General features: G+C 38.2%; 1 long non-coding RNA gene across 1 annotated transcript in view; it reads left to right on the top strand.

Annotated features, from left to right (window-relative positions):
• Nucleotides 1–9,989, top strand: part of LOC148324211 (uncharacterized) — a 145,786-nt gene extending 135,797 nt beyond the window's left edge. The window contains exon 3 of the long non-coding RNA XR_015846340.1: nt 9,545–9,989. This is a non-coding gene — a long non-coding RNA (uncharacterized LOC148324211). The remainder of the gene's footprint in view (nt 1–9,544) is intronic.
• The last annotated feature ends 1,190 nt before the right edge of the window (nt 9,990–11,179 follow it).

Below are 11,179 nucleotides of genomic sequence, written 5' to 3' on the forward strand. Positions count from 1 at the left end.
TTTTTTTTTTTTGTCGTCATAAAATTTTGAAAATTCACACCCAGTCGCACAGTTGCGAGATATTATGGTTTACGTGCCAATGTCATGCATGAACTCCATTTCGGTTTCCGCATGTCAAGCACGGTGTAGTCAGGCGTGCGCTCCGTATTACTCAGATTTTTACGCGAATTCGGGACATAGTGAGGATTGCTCAGCAAAATTCCATTCCAGCCCACAAGGGCGCACAAAGGTGCAAACGCCCTGTTACAACGAATTCTACAGGCGCAAAGTCTGGCAAAATACCAAGACAAAGAAAAGTTAAAACTTGCTCTGGACTTGTGCCCTGAAAGAAAATAGGGCCCTTTGTTTCTTCTAGTGTATTGTACTGAGAAGCCAGGGAAAAATTGTGTGTCACCATTTCCCCTTATATCATGTGATGCCCTAATAGGTGGCATCACACACCAAAAAAAAGAATAATCGTGCATGTGTGCGTGAGTGTGTGCATGCGCACGTGTGTGACTAAATTCATGTTGTGTGAAAACTTTGGTGATATCTACTTTGGTGGATAATAGCAACCTGGGGCTATTGGCTCAGTTTTTGCAAGAAAGGAAGGCTATGCCAAAGGATGTAATTGTGAGGGTCCTCTGGTTTTGTGCATTGCAATTAAATCTGGTTCCACTTCTTGCACATGTGCAAAACACATTTCCCTAAACAAGGCCAAGGGATGAAAGAAAGTAAGGCGAATGTCACTAATTTTGCTGAAGATTTAAAGCTGCAAGTAGAACATTAGGACAATGAACATCACTGGAAACTCACTCTCTTTCAGACACAATCGCTGTAATCTTAATATATTGTTTTAATCACCATAGACATTTGACGACAATGCAGAGTTTTAATTACACTGACAGTTCAGTTCTACAGTGCAGTTACAACTACATCATACTCAAGTAATTTGTTGTTAAACTTATTGATCTTATATTGGATCTCAATGGATTTTGTCAATGTTCTGTCTGTGCGTGTATATATGTGATACGTAATATTGTGTTGCTTATATACATACATGCATACATACATTTTGTAGCTCAGTGATTCCCAACCAGTGAGCTGTGTCACAACAGTTTGCTGTGAGGGATCATCAGGTGTGCCGCGGGAAATTATCCAATGACTATTATTTGGACGAAAAAATATTTTTCAGTCTCGTTAAGTGATCTATGTCAGCCATGCATAGTAACACAAAGAACAATCAAATTTTCCTTCACTAGATGATATTTTGTAAATTGTTTTGCTTCGTGCTGTGCTGTCAATTTGTTCTTGATATGAAATATCAACCTTGGTTTAATCAAGGTTGGGAACACTGTTCATGCTCTTATCCGGTCACATTTGAGCTGGAGTCTATCCCATCAGACTTTAGGTGAGAGGTGGGTTATACTGGATTGGTCATGGGTCAGTTAAAGTTCAACTATACTCAGCTGAGATTCAAACCCACAACTTTTGAGTGTGGGGTAGACGTGATAACCATCTCACTGTGGTCTGGCCTCCCAAGGCCCAAAATCTTCAATGTGATAAGGTCTTTAAGTGGGTTGCTGTGTGTTTTATACCTGACTGTAATTATAAGTTAAGCTAGTAGCTGTAGTAGCAGGAGAACATGTCTTTCTACTGAAAAAGAAATGATTAAAACTGCATCAATTCAGTTCTCACTTCTTTGTCACAAGTGACGTGCAATGCTTCTGCATGTTTAATTAAATTATTCACACTTAAGTACATAAAATAGAGACGGTCCATGTTTTTCCAACTACAGCCTGTAAAATGCAAAACAGTTTCACAATGTGCCCTATTTTATGAACTCATACACATATGTTGTAACTGTAGTTGCAAAATGAATTGAGTAATGTTTTATTTTGCAGTCTCTCCCCTTCTCGCTCACTGACTCTAGGGCATTGATAATGTGCTGGAAAAGTGACTGCACCTCCCAAAAAGAGTCCTGTGCATATTGGTCTTGTTGGAAATGATTAAAAGGGGATTTGTGCTGGAGGAGATTTTGGGTCTGTTATCACTATGTTTGATTTATCACCTCAAGCTTGTGGGGTGGGGGCCCTGTTGCTGCTGTGAGACAATCATAAATCCCATGTGGACGAGCACCCACCAAGGTAAAAAGCAAAGTACACTTACATATCCTAGAAAGGCAGTGTTATATTACAAAGTGATGGCACACCCTCAAGCACGCAGGAGCGTAATTAAGTGCAGCACATTGTGAGTGGAGAAGGATAATAACACCGAAACCTGGTACGGTAGAAGGTACACCGTAGAAAGCCAAAAGTGAAACGCATTTTCCGCAACTTCCTAATTTTTCAATGTTTAAATCTGATTGCTTGGTGCAGTGCTTAACTTGACTGTGTCGGACGTTTGTGCAACAAACACATGCTTGCATGGATTCATTTTGGCATCATTTTTGGAAGCCTTACATAGAGTGATCACATCGGTGAGATGTACTGTAACCCAACCCTAAACTTTGACCCCAACATTGGATTGTTTATATATTTATTTTCCCAATTTGAAGTTAATGGCCAAATTGATGTCACAATGTCTTTACAAAGTTAGTTTCAAGAACATTATTACCAGAGGTGGGAATCGTCAGTCCCTAAGTTCCCGCCAGTATTTCAGGGCGACCCACGTGGGTCCAGTCCATCCCTCTTCGGCGACAGCCAATCGGCATCGAGATCATACTTTTTACATCATACGCCCGCACCACACAAGAATACGTGCAGAAAAATTTTGAATGAAAATAATTATAAACATTTGATTTCAGTTATTGTAGCAGTTATTGTCTCAGTGTGATATTAAAATTGGTTTGATGAAATGAAACTGTTGCAAATACAAAATATGCAAAATACAAAAAAAATTTGCAAGAGGGAAATATTTTTTCACAGCACTGTATTTTTTATAAAATTATTTTCAAAACATTTTTTCCCTAAAGGCACTCAATTGAGGAGACCTAGTATGTGGGATTGGAATCGTAAAAATCATAACAATTCCCATCCCTGCAAATCATTCAGTAATTCTTTAAAACACATCGGTGGAGGAAGTGATGAAGTTTTAAAAATACAGATGAATAGAGAATGGACAGATATCATGTGTTGCCCCTTTTGATTGGAGTCCATAAAGATAATGAAACAGTGATATGGAAGATCAAATGCTACAGAGAAAACCCAAAAACCATAAGAGCTTTATTTTAGACCAAAATGAGAGATGTGCGTTATGTTGCATCAACATTGAATAAGTAAAGAATGCTTTGGTGAAGCAAGAAATGTCTTTCCTTGGAGACCTTTATTGTCCTCCCTCATGCAATCTCCTTAAAGGATTTAAATATCTTCTTCCTCACTGATGGGATACTGGGACAATGTTAACACTCTTATGGATAAGATTTGATTTATATGACAAGAAAAGAAACAATGGCTTTCCTGGCACAGCAGTTTTTTTATGGTTAAACTCAATTATTAAAATTGAACTAACCATCAATGCAGCAACAAGGAGTTATGTTGTAATACAGGATATTTATTGAAGTATTTGGGGTCATTTACCATCATATATCTAGAATGAAGGAGTATGGCCGTTTAATTTAATGCACGGCCAATTACACATTTAGGAAATGAAAACAGCTTTCAGAGAAAAAGGCCCTCAGCTAATTCTATCTGGAGTATGGCTCATTTTTCATGTCTGTTCCCTTTATTCTGGGATAAGAGTGAGAGAGAAGGGTCTGTAAAGTTTTAATGTTCTTTGTGTGTATGCAGGTTTGTAGACAAGCATCAAGGCTAAGCCTCTCGAACCACACAATGACAGCACCCGATGAAGTCTCAGTAAACAGAGAAGCAGGCCTCATTATCACTCATGTGTACTTTTGGATTTTCCTTCACTTGCTCGCTAAGCCCTCTGCTGTTCCTCTGTCAATATTCATGTGACACATCACGGTGTGAATGTTCATTTACATTCTCAGTCCAGAAGCTCTGAATACAAAGCCTTATATTTGTTAAACGACCTTGTTTGACGTCCCAAATTGCTCATTGCTTACCAGAAGTAGAAGATATTATACAATGTAGTCATATTTCCAACACTGAAGCCTTCTTGTCTAAATAAAAATAAATAAATGAAAATCCATACAAATTACAAAGCCCAATTCCAATGAAGTTGAGAAGTCTTGTAAACTGTAAATAAAAGCAGAATGCAATAATTTGCAAATCCCTGAAAGGCTGAGTTATTCACAACCAAGGACCACTTTGTGAACAACTGTCTGAGCAAACACTTCCACAGTTAACAAACAATGTTTTTCAAAGTACAATTGCAAGGAATTCAGGGATTTCGTCATCTACGTCATTAAAAGATTCAGCAGTTACATTACGTTACAGTCTTTGGGCCATACTGCTACTTACTGGACATGAACTGCAAAATGTTTCCGTATATGATGTAGTCAATGCAGTTTGCTCAAAGCAATCCAGCTGTCACCCTCACGAACAAACACCTGCGTTAGGTAGCGAATGTTTCCATCAGCAAAGCGGGAATTCGTTAGTGACGGACTGAGACGGTACATCGCGACTAACCCGTTTAGTGATGACTACATTGATGAACGAAACACATTTCCGTCGGAGCTTAGTACTTCATATTTTCTCGTCATTTCTCAGAAAAATGAGCATCCGTCAGTGATGGATTGATGCACCTGCCACCAGTGCTGAGGTAATTCCCACCTCTAATAAATATGATGAATTATCATCACATTGCAATTGTTACTTTCTTTAGGTCAGATTTACATGTGCGTTAGAATGTGGATGAACTGTACGAGAAGGTACAAGGATTTTTTTTTTTTGACGCATATTCTTATCTGATTTGCTCACTGCCGACTGCCAATTTTCAGTTTTATTAAAAGTCAGGTGCAAGTGTAGTTAGGTCAGATGCATTTTCCACACAAATAACACACACTGAACACACACACACTGACTCTCTCTCACTATCCTTTTTACGGCATATATATAAGATACAAACTCATTTTATCACCACCTCCAATGACTTAAGCAACAGTCGCCGTCCTTCTCATTAGCCACCACTGAGATATGTGCAGAGAGTAAACACTCCCAGTCATTAGACACTGCAAACAGCACACATGAAACAGCAAATGAGCACAGTAAAAGATTTTGAAGAGTGCCAGTGAAGCTATTTAATTACCGCAGCTGCCTGTATGGACGTCTCCAACAAATCATCTAGGTTGGAAGTCTAATTTGTACAAAGACAACAACTAAAGTCATATATCGAGCGAGTGAATTGTCAGCTAAACGAGGGCAATTACACTCCATTGTGATTTAAGTGGCTCAGAGATAATGTTTGTCAGATTATCAATTCCTCTCTCTTTTGTTGTTAACCCACCAAACCCACCAACCAAAAATGTTTGTAAAATTGGGTAGATTATTTCTTCATGCTTGCTGATAAGTACCGTTGGTGTATTGCACTCATGAAAAATGGCTCAAATTGTCACTGAATATACTTAACAGATTAATCTTGTTCTTTTTTTTGGCCTCCAATTTGAATGGTTATCTTCCAATTGTTTCACAAAATATCATTGTAAACTCAAAACACATACATAAATGTAAAAAGATGTAACATGATGATGTTGTGCTACGGCTGAAATAACCAGAAAGGGGAGAAGATGACTGTAAACTCTAAACATAAAAAAAAAAAGACAAAAGTAAAGGAAAATATAGATGAGCAGGTATATGGAGGACTTTTGGAACATATATAATAGAAGGACCATATGCTCGACTGTACAGTGAGTGAATCCTCAGTTTACAAACTAAATTTCTTTGTTAGCAAACCAAAGCGATGCTTTCCACTCAAATGTATTACAATAAAATTAATCAGTTCCAACTGCCAAAACGTTATTATGCATATATTTTTTTTATTGCCTTTGGGGTGTATGCTTAAAGCAGTACAATATATGAATAAGTGAAATCATGTTATTGTGAAGAAATAAAATTGTGAGCTAGCATGGTATTAGCTCACATAGAGTATGATAGCCTCACCAACATTCTTCATTCACCCACACAGACATGAGTTGAGAATGGCACCCGGGTAGGCCTTCACTTTTCTCTGTATAGTTAGACCTTGCTGCCTCCTTCTTGAGCCTGCTAATTTGCTTTGCTCAGGGGCACAGCCAGGGATATTTGGACCTATTTCAATAAAACTTGCTGCCCCCCCCCACCCAACCAAACACATGCACACACACAGTGGGCCATAAGGCTGACGGGAAATGCTGATCCGGTTTTACATAAAACTATGCATTTTAATGTTTTGGACTATTCCAATATTTCTGAAAAGAACAACGCTACATGCACACGCAAAAAATATCCCATGTTCCTACTGAAAAAATATAAAAGTGTTACATACACAAATAGCTGATGCTTTTCTAAAATAATATCATTCTCAAATGAATTCAGACTATAGGATTTTTATTTAGGAACATTCTATTATTATTCGATAATAATTCATTTAAATATTACTGTTACCACCAATTGTATTGCATTATAAATCGTGTTTATGTCCTGAGTGTACATTACACTTTCTAAGTTTATTAGGGGCCGCTCTGGGCCCCTGTCAACCATGGGCCCCTACGATCCTTCTCATTATTCTCCCCTTTTTGGTGCTCCTGCCAAGCTAGCCAACTACCTATCATCAGCTTGGAAGCTGATGGGCTAAGGCGTACTCGTCTATCCATCCGCCATGCTGTTAGATTTGTTCTGGCTTGTGCCCTTGAATCTGTTTTGTAGTCGAAAACAGTTCGCATACTACAAATGGCCTAATTTTTGCTTGACAATTGCAATTTGATGACATACATGCCTGCAGACTTCCGGTGCATATTTTCAAAATCAAATGATCTTAAAGCCCTTTATTCTTAAAGAACATGAGTTTGAAAATATTTGACAATAAAGTGCTTGGTTTGTGGTTTCATTAAGGTTTAAACTATTAAATAAAGGCAATTAACAACATTTTTCATTTCTTTTTGCAGATATCGACAATACATTAACTCATCTTGTTGTGACAAAGACTACATGTGGTTAAAAAGACTATAACAATATTTGTACAAAGAAAAGTCAAATGAAGAATGGCTCTGAGAAGTATTGAGCAAAAAAAATAAATTCTTTGTGTGAACATTATATTAACGTAATTTGATCATTGACGGCACACAGGAAGCTCAACCAGACTATTTAACTTGGAATGGGCAGACACTGCAAAATTGCCAGAGTACTCTGGGAAACAGATCTCAGCTTGACCCGGGATCTAATAAATTCTCACCCTTTACCCATAAAATTTTTTCCATATTCAGTGAAGATTACATTGCCAGCACAGAATTGTAATTGGACAGTTTTGCAGGTGTAATGCCAAAGTCTAGCATAAAATACAAAAAATTGGCCGCTGTATTGGAACTAGGACATCTGCCTCCAAAATGGCTGTATGTCCCCTTCTGCATTGTCAACTACATCATTTATACATTTCAAGTTATTTTTGCTCTACAGTTGTAATTTCAACAAGGGTACAGTAAAACATCAGCACTTTCTTACCATTCAAAAGTCTCTTTAAAAGGCGGATTATTTAAATCACTGGCGGTATGCTGGAAAAACAGGACACCCCATAAAACCCTGAAAAAAGGCCTTCTGTTTTAACATACTCACGGTAACTGAATCAAACACTTGGTGAAAAGAGCACTTGCGTCAGCCTGAAAGACAATTAAATGTGACAAGCAGAAAGTTCAGGGACAAGTTGTCCTTTTCTGTCTTTTGTCAATTGAGAAGCTCAGTTGAAAGTCGACCCACGGGGGTATTTATGGTAAATGTTGTGCTGAGGCTGAAGACAAACAATCACCTCCTTCTGAAATATTGCTGCAGTGCTGAAGATAAAATGTGAAAGCATATGGTGCAACATGGGGTTATTAAAAGCTTAGACAATCTCTGAGTCAAACTGCAATTTGTTGATTGACAGATGGCCATTGTGTGACCTTTTGATCTTGTTACCAGTGATGGGAAGCCACAAAGAGGGTGAAAAGGTGAATTAGAAAAAAAAAATAGAAGAAAATTAGGATGGACAAAATGACATCATGCAAAGGTTGAAGGACATATCTTTCGTCACAAAATCTCAGAGAGTGCTTTTGAAATTTCTCAGTTCTTTGCTTTTTGTTGGATGCTCTTGTGTGACTCTCGCCTCCTGGGATGTGAAGATTAGACTATAAAGCAGGTGATTTTTTTTTTAAATACAGAGAAAGTGTCCAAGGACACAGACATATGTTTCTAGCCTCCATAAACAGAATAAATACTGCATAATATGCAGATCCCACTCTTTGATTCTGACTTTTTGGTCTCCCAGATGGTAATATGATTCATGCACTTAAGCAGACTCCCTTGACTAACATTTTCTCAAACTTGTTTGATTTGAGTTAAAAAGCGTCTGAAGAAGAAACCACATAATTGTTTTATAGATTTGTAGTGATGGATGAACTCGTGCTCTCACCATATTGCATTTTGGTTCATTGAACCACTTTAACAAGCAGTGCAGTTCCACTACAATATTGCACAGAAGTGTAAACCCATTAATTTCCACAACAAAGAGGAACATTACACAATGAACAAAGGACCACAGTGAAGGACAGCCAGCATTTTTGTGTGTATCCCCCTCTTTCCATTGAGGCTAGTTGTTTATTAGACTAACTTAAGCCTGCCTTGTGATTGATGAGGCTCCAGTCCAGGGTGTACGCCACCTCTCGGCCAAAGTCGGCTTGGATAAACTTCATCTCATCCGGGACCCAGATGAGGATAATTGCTATAGACAATGGACGGATGGCTGTACTAATACACAGTGAGGAGAAGCGGTACAGATAATAGATGGAGGGATGCATGCATACCTTGAAATATCGGCATCAAACTTGCACTGGAAGGGCCTGCATTGAATTGCCATTGTTCCAGAACGCCACAGAAAGTCATAATATTGCCACAACGACACATGGTGAGGCTGGACTCGAACAAGCAGAAGCACAATGACTCACTGCCAACGTCGGGTGTGTGACATGAAGAATATTTTGACATTGCTTCAATTTAAACAGACATCAAAGACTCACAAAGGTGGATTACTGGTTGAACAACTTTTGTAGGCCCTTCCCTTTATTCAGAATCCAGACACAAAGTAAGCAGATACATAGTAGACAGCAGTAAATGTTTGTTTATTTTTTATTTCTTGAAAAACATAGTACTTTAGTTATCTTGTCAAAAAAAGACAAAATATTGTCAAAATAGTATATTAATATTTACAACCAATTAAAATAAAATCTGAATATTATCAGATTTTGAAGAAGTGAAAGTTGCTTGTAGAGCATTGGTAATATGTACGGAGAAACGCTATCAGAGTGCACGACAGTTCACGCTCCAGAACCACGAAAACTGAGTCCAATGAAAAAAAGAATGCACAAGACAATGTGAACAAGACTTCCCAAGCAATGTTTTTCAAATGATTCCAAACCATTGCACTCCCTTTGTTCTAGGCGGGACTTTGTTCAGCTGTAAGGAGCGGCACCAGACCTGCTGACAGAGACCAAGTGCACGTCGCGATTGGGGATTCTGGCTTCATGTGGTATCTATAAAACTTGTGCTAAGTACCATAAACTATTTTGCACTAAGTCTCACCCGCAGTATTTCCTGTGAAATGCTTCGCAAGGGACAATTACAAACTTGTTATGGCTGTGTGCAGAAGGGGAGTCGTTAGAAGTCAACTCGCATGATAGTGATGTATTGTGATTATTCGAGACAGCAGTGGGACGCAACGCAAACTGAGGAAAGCTGTGATGTCTGTCAAGAGTACAGTATGACATGATTTAAAGATACAAAGCTTGGCATACAAACATGAAGAAATCGAGTGCATTGAAAGTAGCGCTGTGTTCAAAGTCTTCTCTCCTCACTTGAGCTTCAATGCAACGCTCTGAGTCTACAACAAGGTCACACAGGATAATCTAATCACTCTCTTATCATATTTCCTGGCCAGAGGTTCATGCACTGATTATTGATTCCTGTGTGAAAAGCAGAAAATCAATGTTTGTAGTGCCTGTTGACATTATCCTAAGTGCATTAAAGAACCAAAGAACCCCTCGTAAGGATAATTGTACATGTTACAGAGAGGATTCCATAGACCTAGACGTTTCCTGGCAGTGGTCTGCTGGTCCCAAACTCGGTAATGCTCATTAAATTATCAGCCAGCTCTTTATCTAATGCTTCATTTACACAATGCGTGAGTGTGTGTGTGGTCGAACATCTGTTGTTTTGATGATTTCCGTTTGGACGTACGTCAAATGAAAGATGCCTGGAATTGATTATAAATTTGTTTCGAAACACCACACATGCGCACTAACCCATTGTTGTCTTTTGGACTGACTTTACCTGCATAAACAGACAAGCTCGAAATTATTCATAATAATTTGACTTTGTGGATTAACAATTGTATTGTATTGATGCAACTTAATACAACTCAAGAGAAGCGTTCTAAGGTTCAACAGTATGAAGGTTCTCCATTTTTGCTTTAACCCTTATGGACTAGGACCATTTTCGGCATTTACATGAAAATAACAATACAGCCATTTTCAACGGTTTCCATTTTGCGACTAGTTTTCAAATTCTTGATCAACGTTGCAGGCTCCAATATGGCATTGTCTTGTAGGGTTGAAATTTTATTTCACTTTTTGAAGCTTGGCCAGGTGTTTGATTATCTGCTAACTCCTTTCTCTGTCTTTCCATTTCCATCTCATCGTAATGCCACACGATCAAGTGTTTTTTTTTTTTAAAAAAACAAAACTGAAAACACGTTTTTAACTGTAGGATGTATATGAAATCTCGGAGTCTATGAACTTTCACATAGTGCAAAGGTCAAATTGTTATCTGCCAACCTTTTTTATCTGAACCACATTTTCGAAACTTATTCTAATATATCAGACCATGCAACTTGTTCATTTTAAACAATATCTGACGCAATATACAAGAGGAAGCTTAAGTCAAAATAAAATTGATACATTCGTTGCTAGCTTCAGTCTTACAAACACTCACACACACGCACACACATGTTTTTATTAGGCGTCAGGAGATCATGAATAGTCGGGCAGGCCAATTGTTCACAAAAACAAAGTGATCCC

This window comes from Idiotropiscis lumnitzeri, chromosome 13 (genome assembly GCF_059441095.1).
Source record: "Idiotropiscis lumnitzeri isolate Australia: NSW breed Sydney's pygmy pipehorse chromosome 13, RoL_Ilum_1.0, whole genome shotgun sequence".
In the NCBI taxonomy this organism is placed as follows: Eukaryota; Metazoa; Chordata; class Actinopteri; order Syngnathiformes; family Syngnathidae; genus Idiotropiscis; species Idiotropiscis lumnitzeri.